This window comes from Ambystoma mexicanum, chromosome 3q (genome assembly GCF_040938575.1).
Source record: "Ambystoma mexicanum isolate Mex_15411 chromosome 3q, UKY_AmexF1_1, whole genome shotgun sequence".
In the NCBI taxonomy this organism is placed as follows: domain Eukaryota; kingdom Metazoa; phylum Chordata; class Amphibia; order Caudata; family Ambystomatidae; genus Ambystoma; species Ambystoma mexicanum.
The window spans coordinates 966,602,172-966,615,731 of record NC_090926.1 but is presented as its reverse complement, the minus strand read 5'-3'; positions in this window follow the sequence as shown (position 1 = coordinate 966,615,731).

Here is a 13,560-nt window from a genome sequence, read left to right as displayed (position 1 = left end):
CCTATCCCTATGAAGACGCCACCCTATATATCTACTGCTGTTTGGGACACCCTGTCGCACTGCTGTTTGGGACACCCTGTCGCCTCTTGCAACCCCCATAGTGTGGATCATGTACCGCCACCCAGAAACTAGGCCAAGGTAGGCCGCAAAGAAAGAGTCCCCAGGCAGAAGCCTCTCAGACGAAAATCTTCCCAGATGAAAATGCAAAGCGCTGATCATGCAGAACGAGCCCCAACGAGAGCTCACAGCCAAGGCCGCAATGTTGCCATTTACATGCCGCGCTCCCCGCGCCAAGGTTACACCTGCTAATGCCGAACGCTCCTCAGAGCCGAAATACAAATCAAATGCTCATAATTCTGCTCCAGCGGCGGTCTCTTCACACGTGACCAAGCCGAGCTGACAAGATGCCAAGCTTACGAGACAGAAAGTCGCCGGGGTCCCACGTCTTAGACACGATCTGCAACAACGAAGTGACAAGTTGGGCACCTACAGCGATGGGAAAGACCTGCACACCAGCTACTAGTCAGACCTGTCCATTGTCCGACATTAACACATAGTTGCACATTGTTACCAGTACCAGGTATACCGCGAGCTGGGAACAGCGATGGTCCCAGGCTTGGGGGCTCGCAGGTGAACCAATCAGAATATATGGGGCTCATCACTGACGCCGTTCCAGCTAGCCAATCACCAAATGTCCCCTTGTAACCAATTTGGTGTAGCAACTGTTAGGCACAGCCCAAGTGTACCACCTGACCCGTTCCTATCCAATAACCCTTTCTTCTATAGGTAACCATACTGATCCTACCACTCGGGGAGCCAACCTGAAGTGGCGTTAGGTTTTGGGACAGTTTTTCCAGGTGACGCAAGTAGCGCATCATACTACAGTAAAAAGGGCCTGCGAGCCCCACTAACGCCGAGAGTCTCTCCGCATGCATACGGGCTGAGAGTTATCCCTGCCATTACTATAATAAACAGCAGTAACTACCTTGCTCTTGTGTGTGCCTCATACTCCTTTTGGGACGCGGGAGGAGTTGGGGCCTCCCCAGCCCCATAGGTCCGTGGACGGCTCTGCCGGCCCCCCCGGGAAATCACCCTGACACTGTTCATGCATATGGAGCTTTATCCCATGGTATGTGCCCGTACAATGTCTGTCTATGCTATGTCACTGGTGGTATGCATTGTTTTGACATCACATGCACCCTGTTACATTGCAACAGGTGTTTTGTGATGTGTTTCTGGTGGTTGTTGTGTGGCTGTGTATTGCTCTTGTGCATGTGGCATGCTGGGTTGCCTTTCAGTCTTCCCTATGCTCCTGGGGGCAGTGGGTCAACATTGCGGAGTGGGTGTACATGAGTACATGGGTGTGGCACTGGCAGTGATGCTGTTGTGGGGTGTTAGCTGGCAGGTAGGGTGCTAGTTGATCCACTGGAAGTCCTGAGATATCCGCCAAGAACCGCAGTATCTAGGAATGGTGGCAGCAGGGGGGGTAGAGTGGGCCGGGGAGCCCCAGGAAATTAGCGGGCAGGTTAGGCTGCTTTGCCGCATTGGGGTAGGGGTAACACTTAGATAGGGGGGCATGCGGGGCTCCCAGGAGTAAGATGACTGTTGGCTCTCGACTCACCATTTGCTGCAGGTATCCGGTGTGAAGATGAAGGAGTCGGGCCTCTCCAAGCTGATGAGGGTGGGAGGTGGACAGGGACGCCCCAGGAAGCCGAGGGAGGCGTCAATGCTACCTCGGGTAGGCAGCAGCGGGGGATCTGAGACCGTCTCACCCCCACTGAGAGGGAGGCAGGTGGCGGCAAGGTCCGCAGTAGCGGAAGCGTCCCTGTGTTAGGCCGAGTAGAAGGAGGTAGGCATCCAGAAGGCACCTGTGTGGGCTAAGCAAGGGCTCCGTGGAGCAGATGGTGCTTCGACTGCGGCAGTTAGAGCATTCCACTCTCAATGGGTGCTTGCAGGTGCCCCCGGCTGTGGATGGCAATATTCCCCGGCCGCCATCCATGAGGCCCTCCTCTCGGGCGCCGGAGTAATCCCCAAATGATGGCCGGGAGCCCCCCTCCAGGAGGGTGCCCAACGATCGTGGGTTCACCGATTCCGCTTCCAGCGGGAAAGGCAGAGGCGTCCCACTGGCGGGCTACGCCAGAGCGCAGGCGGAGGAAGGAGAGGCTCAGGTCCCGATCCCGGGGGGGGAAGGGGAGGGAGGAAGCTGCCGGTGCTCCCCTCAGTCCGGGGCTTTAGTCAAGAGGGGCCGGAGCACCCCGGTGCAGATAACAGGTAGTCGCGGGGAGGGATCCGGGGTATAGAGGCTGGCTGGGGGTGCTGATGTGGAAGTGCCGTCTCACTCCTCATGGGCCCAGTCCTAGCCGGGCATCCAGACAGCCCCCACCTGTGCATCGAGTCCGGTTGGAGAGCAGGAGCAGTTAAGCTCTGTCAGCGCGCTCAGAGGGGATCCCGCCCTCCGGGGCAGGCCCGATGTCGGCAAAAGCTGCCGGCAGGCTGCGGGACGCGGGCTGTGGAGTCACAGCCGCCATTTTGAATCAGATTGCTGGTCGCAGATGGTGGGTTCCCCCACTGCGTTTTCAGTGATCCCGTCTGTTATTTTCTTAGGTTGCTGCAGTCAGCACTCCACATCTTCCGCCCCCTGCACCCATCGATTACGAACGATGGACATAGCAGGAACTGGCGATATTTAAGTGTTGCCGCGGACCCATGCAGAGGCCATTAAAGGAACTGCCTCATCGCTGCTGCTCCAGGCCACGCCTGCCTGAATTGTAACTCTGGCTCAGAATGTCTACAAAAATGCAAATGATCGCATTACTAATTTTCAAGGCAGCTCAGTCCATTGCCCAGTGGTGCAAAATATTGTTGACAAGCCGGCTCATTTTAAAAGAGAATAACATTGCAGAATGAAAACTGCTTTAAGATGTGTACTGAGGAATGTGGAGCCTGTTTTGCTCAAAGCAAGTTCATTGTTCATTTCAGAGCAGGAAACCAGCGCAGAAATATAGCCATTTTCATTTGTTGGCTTCTGCCTAAATTGCAGTCAAAGGTGCAGGCTGAACACGTGTTATCTGGAACCTTCTAGTGGGTTGGTTACAGTCAAAGGGAGGTGTGGATTGGCACGTAACCTCGCTGTCAGAGGCATGCATTTTCTTACACTTTATGTAGGCCCACATCCATTTATGGGCATGTCAAAGAGAGGATTTAAAAAGGGCCATCAGTCAGAGCGGGGGGGGGTGCGCCTGTCATTCCCCATCCGTCCCTCCACACCAAATTGGATGGCTGCCTCCATGTACACCAGTCTGGTTTGAGGGCAGCCAGAGGCACGGAAACTGCTCTCCTGAATACCTGTGATGACCTCTTCTCCAATATGGACTCAAACTCTCCATCTATGCTGATCCTCCTCGATCTCTCCTCAGCCTTTGACACTGTCAACCACTCCATCCTCGTAAACCGTCTCATTGATACCCTAGGCATCAAGGACATGGCACTGGTGTGGATCTTTCCACTCCAACAGACCCCTCCAAGTTCAAAAGGATCAGTTTCTGTCCTACACCTCACTCTTTCTTCTTGTGTCGTCCCTCTGGGCTCTATCCTATCACCATGGTTCTTGAAAATCTACCTGGGCACTTTGGCCCACCAGATCTCCACCTACTCTTCTCACTTCCAGTGTTACGCAGAGAACACACAACTCTAATTCCAGCTGCCTTCTCCTACCTCCTCCTCCTGCCTTATACCTGACTGCTATTCAGCCATGGTGCTTTGCCAATGATCTCTGCATCAATGCCAGCAAGACTGAGATCCTTCTAATTGAGACGCCTGCTTCCAGCTTCCTGCTCACTCTCTGGCGTGACACCTTAGGTCCCCTCCACTCACCTACTTGTGAGGCAAAAACCTTTTGGATCATCGTTGACCCCTCTCTCTCCTTCTGTCCACACATCATGGACCTTACCAAAAAGTCCAACTTTCAGCTCCATCTCCTTAGGGGCATCCTACCTTTCCTCACCTTCCGCCAGAAGCTCAATGTCTGCAGATCCCTGGTTCTCTCTAAACTTGACTACTGCAACAGCCTCTTCTTCAAACTTCCTCTTTCCTCCCTTCTCCCCCTCTAACTAATCCAGAATAGGGTTGCAAGACTTATCCTTGGCCTCAAGCCCAGGGACTGCTTCTCTCCTGCCCCAAAGTCTCTCCATTGGCTCCTGGTGACTGCAAGGATCGAACTCAAAACCCTCTGCATCATCCAGAAGACTGTCAGGGGACCTGTGACCTCTACATCCAGCTCTACATCCCTAAATACCACCCAGCCAGCACCCCTTCGGTCCTCTGGCTCCAACTCTCTGCAGGTCAGACGTTTTCACAAGCAGAGAATGGGAGGTAGATCCCTCTCCTCGGCTGGCGCCTCGCTTTGGAGCAGCCTGCCTCTTCCCATTAGAATTTAGCCGGATCTCCTTAGGTTCTAGAAACTTCTCAAGACCTTCCTTTTCTCCTCTGCCTTCCATTTCCCCGCCCTTGCTAAGCTCTCCACCTGCTGCTGCGACTGTGGTCTGATCCCTTCCGAGTCTTTCAGGGACCAGACCAACCCTCCCCCCACCAGTCTGTACCATCATCCTTCTGAGCACTTGAACTTGGGCTCTCCATCCCGGACTATCCCAACCCTGTCCACCTGCCCACTGAACTTCACCTCCCCTGCCCCCCTTTCCCTCCCTTGTCACTTGCCCCACCATCCCCCCTGTGGGGTCACCTCACTATTTCACTTCTCCCTTTACCCCTCCGTCCGGTACTTATCCTCTAGCACTGCACGCTACGATTGTCACAAGTCCAATATAATCGTATTTCTTCCTTTTGATGCTTTTTGTGTGATAGTCCATGTTTACCCCTCCCACTTTCTTGTCTTGTGGCGCCTGGAAACACTTGTGTATAGGCGCCATACAAATGTCCAATAATATAAAATTACTAAAAATGTAAAAAAGGAAGAAGACTCAAACAAGAACACCAGGACAAACTAGAGCCTGCCAACTAGATTCCGAAAGGTACAGGAATCTACTGGCCGACTGGTAACGACACGAGAAAGTTTTGGAACTCACGTGGCTCTAAACAAATACTCTATACTAATAACAGGGGTAAGACGAGGTGCCGTTGGCTGAGAGAGGACGCAGGGAACACCCAAGGGGAGGGGTTCCCAAAACAAACCCTAAGACTGAAGAAAAACCTCAAGAAGGAGTTATTGCATATCTTCTTCGTGGCAGTACTTGGCAGGCCAGTCTGCCCAGTAAAACAACCAGAGAAACACGGTTTGGGGACCCACACCAAAAGAGAAGAAGGTAGCAAGTGCATCTTATTTGTGGCAGTGCTTGGCAGGTTAGTGAACCAGGCCTGCCTACTAAACGAAGCTGGGAAATACAGGTTTGTGGCCTGCACCTAAGAAGAGAAAGTTGAAACATATTCCTTGTGGCAGTACTTGGCAGGCTAGTGGGCCATAGTGGGGAAATCCTTGATCAAGGACCCCAGGTTTGTTTGAACTGTGTTGCTAAGAAATCCTCAAGTGGCGAGGCAAGAGAAAGGGAGCCATTCCGCCTGGTTTTGGTGAGGACCTATAAAATACCAGGAGAAGAAACCTGTAAAGAGGTGAGGGGACGGGAGTTGTACCCCCTGGCTTTGTGAGGAACTGTGAAGCTGTGAATACCAGGGGAAGGGAGTCATTCTCCTGGTAGATAAAACCAGAGGAAAGGATCAAGTAAAGAAGCTCTGGGAAGGGACTCATTCCCCCTGACAGGGAGTCATGGCTAAACAAGTGTTACCGGTTGAACAATACAACCAGGGGAAGGGAGTCATACCCCCTGGAGTGACAGAGACTTTTTCTGGTACAGATTGTAAGAAGATTGGCAATCCTTTTTGTGAAATAAGAGGACCATGGAAAGGGAGTCATTCCCCCTGTAAAGAACTTGGAAGGCAAATCATGACCAGAACTGTGATACCTAGTCCAGGAGAAGGGAGTTATTCTCCTGGACCAAGAACATTGGCACAACCTTTAGTATAGTTCTAAGTGTAAGGGACAGAGATAGGGACTTTGCATACAGGACGGTGGACTTTTGGGTTACGAAGGGAAACTGACGACACCCTTAGTATTTTAGTTGAGGCAGGGAAATCCCTCATAGAAGTAGGGACAGTTATGTTTTCTCTTTCATTTTAAGACCATAGTATGCATCACTATGCCACCCTTTTGTCAGTCTCCTTCTTCTGCACCCTTACAGGTGACTGGATTAACAAATCCCAGCTCTGAGACTGACTCCAACAAAGCAGCACTACAATTGTTTAAAGCAAAACAATTTAGATTAATTGGTTAACAAATAATTGTGACGTGATGTGTATGTTGATACATTGTAAAATAACAGAGAAGTGCTTATATTAATAATAATAATTTGCATTTATATAGCGCTACAAACCCTCAGGCATCTGAGCGCTGCTGATTACCCACCGTGTGGGGTGCTCATGAATTGACCTCGGAAGGATGAAAGGCTGAGTGTGGCCCTGCCGGGCTTCGAACCTGCGTCTGTAGGCTCTGCACGGAAGTCAAAGCGCACGCTCCACTCCCTGTGCTATCTGACCGGCGATTTATGTTTATATTTAGGGGCAATCCACCCGATGAATCCATAGCTGGTACATGTTGTCAGAGGGACATGCAGTAATGGCCTATATATAGGATTACACCCTGAGAATTCCTGAGCTGGTACCTTTTCCAGAAAGAGCTCTACTAACAGCCTATATAATCACATCCTGTGAAACCAAGAGTGTAGTACAATACAATACAAGTTACTTGATGAAGTTTGGCAAGTTGGACAAATACTGCCAAATCAATTATAAATGTACAAAATATTACATTCTTTTCAGTAGTGAGGCTTTTGGTTTTCTGCATTTCATATTGCGCTATGCCCTCAGTTTCCTTTCGTGACGTCAATTTTTTTTCTGTTCTCGCTGCCAATTGTGGTCATTGTTGGACAATAATGCAAAACTGGTTTTTGTCTTGTTTTACTTGCAAAGCCTTATTTGTTCTCGCAAAATGTCGGAAATCCAGTATCCCATATATTTTTGATTGCAGGACAGTGCGGTCGAAAGTCTCTCTCTCTCTACTTGTAACACTGTTGACACGTTTTATCCTCCTTGAGAGTCTTGTTTGCGCTGTGTCGAACAGTCTCCAGTTCCAGCCTGACGGTACTCAGGCTGTGCTACCAGGGCTGCTAGAAAATTCACAATCTGTATCACATTTGCTCTAGTAGGATGTATGTGCTGTCCAACACACCATCTGTTCCACCGGGCCCATGCCGACCAGTAGGCCTTTCTAGTTCCTGGTGCCAAAGCCTACTCAATGAATTTCTCACTCTCCCAAAAGACCTGACTTTTGCTAGGCTCCCCGGAAACCGTACCTGCTATCAGCCACAAGTTCCCTTCCTGAACCACTGGATTCTGAATCAATTCTCTGAATTGGAGCGTTGATTGTTAATTGCAGAAGGTCCGGGAACCACACTTGATATGATATGGCATTTATAACACACCTATACACAAGTGTTTCAAGGCAAGGGGGGGGGACAAAAGGGACGATAGACAACGATCTTACTAGGCCAGGTGTCATTCAGATTGCGCAAGTGCATGGGAAGGGGGAAAGGGAAAAGTGCGTGGGGGAAGGGAGAGGGGAAAGTTCAGTACATGGGATAGTAGAATAAATAAGATAAATAAACCGGCCAGATGGTGGCAAGTGCAAGGTAAGTGCAGACAAAGTGCTGGTAGGGGGACTGTAGGGATACAGAAAACAGTCCCCAGGCCCAGGGGTTGCCAGTGAGGCAGTGCAGGTGTGCAACTGGCGGGGCCTAGGCCCGAGATCAGAAAGGGTGACCAGGTAACCAGGGCAGTTTCAGCCAGGAATTCAGCAGGGGGAGAGAAGGAGAGCAAACAGAAGCAAAGAGGAAGGTTTTGAGATGCTTCCGGAACCAGAGATGGTTCTCCTCAAGTTTCAGGGAGGCAGGAAGGCTGTTCCAGAGGGAAGCCCCTGCCGAAGAGAGATCTACCACCAACTTGTTGCTTGGAGAAGCGACTGACCCTGAGGGAGTTGGAGGCGGATGAACGAAGAGCTCGAGAAGGAAGATATTTGGGAAGAGAGAGTGGAAGATATTGCGGCCCCAGAAGGTCTTGTGGACGATGCAGAGGCTTTTGAACTTAATCCTCACAGCCACTGGGAGCCAGTGCAGAGATTTCAGTCCTGGAGAGATACGATCCCTGGGCTTGAGGCCAAGGACAAGTCTTGCAGTCCTCTTCTGGATAAGTTGCAGAGGTCGGAGAGTAGAGGCAGGCAGATTTAGATCTAGGCTGTTAAAATAATCCAGCCTAGAAAGAACCAGGGCCCTGGAGACAGTGAGTTTCTGGGGGAAGAGGAGGAAAGGAAGAATACCTCTGAGGAGGTGCACCTGATAGTGTGACTTCTTAAAGACATCAGAGATGTGAGGAGAGAAGGAGAGTGTGGCGTCGAAGATGACCCCGGGGTTTTTAGCTTTGCAGGTGGGAGCAGGAAGAGGGCCAAGAGAGGCCGGCCAGAGAGCTGCAGGGAAGGAGGGAGTGGGTGTGCCGATGAGTAAAACCTTAGTCTTACTGGCATTAAGGCAGAGGTCATTGGCGGCACACCACTCCTGGATAGCAGACAGTCAGAGATGAGGGAAGGAGAGGAGGAGGAGGCTGAGGGTAGCCTGAAAATGAGTTGGGTATCATCCGCATAGCACTGAAAATTGGGACAGAGAGCGGCGATGCGGTGGGCAAGGAGTGCCAGGTACTGATTGAACAGCCAGGGAGAGAGGTTAGATCCCTGGGGGACACCACAGGTAGAGAAAAAGAGATCAGAGAGCAAGGATCCAAGTTGAACCTGGGTCGGTTGGGGAGGAAAGAAGTCAGCCACGCCAGAGCCTGACCAGTGATACCCAGGTTATCATGAAGACGATTGAGCAGGATGGCATGGTTGACAGTGTCAAAGGCAGAAGAGAGATCAAGCAAGAAGAGGACGCACAGGGTGTTGGAGTCAAGGTTGGAGAGCAGGTCTTCCCGGATGTTCAGGAGAGCAGTTTCTGTGCTTCTGGCAGCTCTGAAGCCAGATGGATGGTCATGAAGACAACCAACAGATTCGGTGTGAAGATTTAGCTGGGAGATGGGCAGTTTCTCCAGGAGCTTGCTCAGGAAGGGAGTGATGGAGATTGGGCAATAGTTAGCTGGGAAGGAGGGCTCGGCAGAGGGTTTCTTAAGAAGAGGGTGCACAAGGGAGTGCTTCAGGGGGGATGGGAAGACTCCACTGGCGAAGGAGTGATTGCAGAAATCAGCCAGGGGCAAGAGCCAAGGAGTTGATGTGGTCCTTGATAGTTTTGGAGGAACAGGGGTGAACCTGTCTTGACGAGACTTTCATAGATTGGACTTGTCTAGAAACCTTGTCTGCAGAGAAAAGGGGAAAGGCAGAGAAGGAGGGAAGGGTGGGTGACTGCAGAAGGGCCAGAGGAAGAGTAGGGAATAGAGGAAGGGAGGCGATAGGAGGAGAGCAAGGACAGGATGTCCTGAGTTTTTTAAATGAAGTGAGAAGCCAGTGCCGTGCAGAGGGCCTGCGAAGGGACAGGAGAGGTAGAGACTGCGGCAGGATTGGCCAGTTCCTTGCAGATTTTAGAGTTCAGCCGAGTTATTAGACGCCGCAGAGATGCGGGCTTGGATATGAGCTCTCTTCTTAGTGAGGACGGAGAGCCGGTATTGCCTTTGCAGCAGGCAGCAGGCCAGTTTGTCAGAGGATGAACATGAAGCACGCCATTTCCTCTTGGCCACCCTGCACTTGTGTTTTAGGGTGACGAGGTCTGAGTCATACCAGGAGTTACACTTGGCCTTGTGCTTCAGGCGGATTCTCATGACAGGGGTAAGGATATCAAGAGTATCAGATATAGAAGAGTGGAGCGTGGAGAGGGCTGCGTCAGGGTGAGAGTCAGCCAAAGGGGAACGAGGGGGTGAAAAGGTGGCGACGAAAGCCTCAACTGACACGCGCTTCATTGGTCAGATGACCGAGAAGGTGGGTGGCAGTGATGGAGGTGGCTTGGCCTGAGGGGTAGGGAGGGTGAGGTGGGAGGATAGGAGAAAGTGATCACTCCAGGAGAGAGGATGGCTCCTCCAGTCTGGTGTCACAATAATTATGGTTGCGCGCTGTCTCCTGATCTGAGCTACCGTTCTCAGGATCATTGAGAATGGCGGAAAAAAGCATACTCCCTTTCCGGACCCCACTTCTGTAGAAATGCGTTGGTCACTTCCACAGCTGGGTCTGGTCTCCAGCTGAAGAAACAAGTTAGTTGTGCAATCAACCTGGACGCAAATAGGTCTGTCCTGCAAGGACCCCTTATCCTCATTATGGTCAGAAGAACAAGTTACTTACCTTATCTGGTAACGTTCTTTCGATGGGATGTTCACCGGATGTTATATATAGGATGCACGGCGCCCATAGCCTCAGTTGTAGTTTTTTCCCAGAACGTGTGGCACCAATCTCCTGCCAGTATGACTGCAGAAAGGCTTGCGGAAACGTAAGCTGCAATCGCATAAGAAATTCTGTAGAGGGGCAGGCTGGGAGGGTGCGATGTGGAATACGTCGGAGGAACATCCCATCGAAAGAACCAGATAAGGTAAGTAACTTGTTCTTTGAGGGGATTGTGTCCTCCGACGTATTCCACATCTATGACAGACTCCCAAAGCAGTACCAACATATGGAAATGGGAAAAGAATTTAGAATTTTAGAATGTCCAATCGAATGGCTGAATAGGACTGCCTTACCAAAAGCCAAATCCTGCCCATGGACAGAGTTCAAGGAATAGTGTCTCACAAAAGTATGGACAGAGGCCCATGTGCTGCTTTGCAAATATTGCGAATTGGAACACCCCTCTGTAGAGCAGTGGAGGTAGCCACACCCCTAGTAGAGTGAGCCAGCAAGCCTACTGGAGGGTCCTTTCCCGCCAAACGGTAACACTCAGAGATCGTCAAAATGATCCATCTAGACAAGGTCTGTTTGGAAACAGCCTGACCCAAGCGCCTTCCAGCATAACCAACAAAGAGCTGATCATCCACTGTGACCCGGGACATCCGTGATAGATAGAAACTCAAAGCTCTTCTAGGATCCAACCCATGGAGCTTCTCCTCTTCCTTACCAGGATGTGGAGGATAAAACGCCGGAAGAATCACATTCTGGCTCAAATGGAATTCCGACAAAACCTTCGGAAGAAAAGAAGGCCGCACCCGCAGGACAAACTTGTCCTTATGGAACACAGTAAAGGGTGGCTTGGCGGAAAGTGCCTGCAACTCACTCTGCGTGCGGAAGTAACCGCAACTAAAAATACAGTTTTAAAGGACAACGGGTCGCAACGGACAAGAATGTAAGGGCTCAAACGGAGCTCCCATTAAGAACTTTAAAACCAAATTCAAATCCCACCCCGGCACCTGGAAATGCGATGCTGGAAACACATTAGTTAGCCCTTTTAGAAACTGAGAAATCAAAGGGATCTTCAAATAAGAACATTCCTCAGACGAGCGCTTAAATATGGACAGCGCCGCCCGGTAACCCTTAATAGTACCTACTTGCAGGCCCTTGTGGGCTAAAGAAAGCAAAAAAGACAAAACCAAAGGAATGGAACATTGGAAAGGATCCACATTCTGTACCCTGCACCAGTCGCAGAACGTTCTCCAACGGCAACGGTACAGTGATTTCGTTGTGGGCCTTCTGGCCAAAAGCAACACCTCCATCACGTCTTCGGGGAAGTCCCAATCCTTATACCTCAACCTTTCAGATACGAAGCATAAAGGCTGAGAGACTTGACCTCTGGATGGAGAAACCGACCCGCCTTCCGTGAGAGCAGATCGTCTCGTTAGGGAAGACGGCGTGGAGGGCAGATGGACATGTCAGGAAGGTCCGGGTACCATGCATTCCTGGCCCATGCCAGAGCAATGAGGATCATCCAGGAACCAAACCTCTGTAACCTACGCAACACATGCGGAATGACAGGGACTGGAGGAAATGCGTACAGCAGTGGGAAGGACCACTATACTATGAACCCGTCCCCTAAGGCTCCTCTTGGAGGAAATTCCTTCAAGCAGAATCTTTCGCTTTTCCGGTTGACAGTGGTGGCGAAGAGATCCACTTGTGGGGTTCCCCAAAGGGTGAAGATCTCCAACCGAACTTTCTGAGCCAGCTCCCACTCGTGAGAGACCGTGCTCTGCCTGCTCAGAGCGTCCACTGCTGCGTTTTCGTCTCCAGCCAGATGAACTGCCGAGATCGGAATTTTATGCTGGATGGCCCAGAACCTGAGCTGTATCGCCTACCTGTACAATGGGAGTGGCCCTGCACCCCCTTTTTTTGTTGAGGTAGTGCATGCCCACTGTATTGTCCGTCATAATCGGGCATTCTTCCCCCGCACAGACGGCAGAAAAGCCTTCAGGGCTAGCCTGACGGCCCGCAGCTCTAACAGATTGATGTGGAGTCTGGACTCCGATAGAGACCAACGGCCGCTGGCTGTCAACTCGTTGGCATGAGCTCCTCAACCTGTGAGGGATGCGTCGGTCACGATCGTCACCTCCGGCCAAGGTTGCCAAAATAGAGCTCCCTTCATCAGATTGCCGTTGACGGCCCACCACAGAAGATCCTGTGCGACCGAGGACGGAATATGAACGGGATCCGACATCCTGCCGGAGAACTGCGACCACTGCATCTTGAGAGCCCACTACAGAGATCTCATCCGCAGCTTGGCCTCTGGCACCAGGAAAATGCAGGATGCCATGAGGCCGAGCAACCTCAAGAACTCGAACGCCGGGAGACTCTTGGCAAGTTGAAATTTGTCCACCATCTTCAGAATGTGACGAGCCCTCACCTGGGGAGGCAAACACTGCCGCAGGGATGTGTCGAGCACTGCTCCAATGTTTTGGAGCCGCTGGGTAGGTGTCAAATGGGACTTCTTTAAATTGAGGGAGAAGCCCAGCTTGTGAAGGAAGTGGCAGGTGACTGACAGATGATCTAGGGCTTGCTCGGGAGAGCGCACCATGATCAAGCAATCATCCAGGTAGGGGTAAACGTGAATCCCCCCCTTTCCTGAGATACGCTGCCACCACCACCATCAGCTTGGTGAAGACCCTCGGGGCATAGGTCAATCTGAATGGCAGAACCCGAAACTGAAAGTGCGAGTCGCCAACCGCAAACCTCGGGTACTTCCTGTGCTTGGGATTAATCGGCACATGAAAGTAAGCATCCTTTATGTCGAGAGACACCAACCAATCCTGAAGCTGAAGGGCCTCGAGGACTTGAGAAAGAGTTACCATCTTGAACTTGTCCTTCCTGAGGAGCTTGTTCAGCCAACGCAAGTCCATGATGGGTCTCAATCCCCTGTCTTTTTTCGGGATCAAAAAATAAGGGGAATACCATCCCTTGTTCCTCTCCGCTACAGGCACCAGTTCTATGGCGTCTTTCTCCAGCAGGGATAGGATTTCCTGCTCAAGGAGTGGATCCGGACGCTTCCAAGAGAGCTT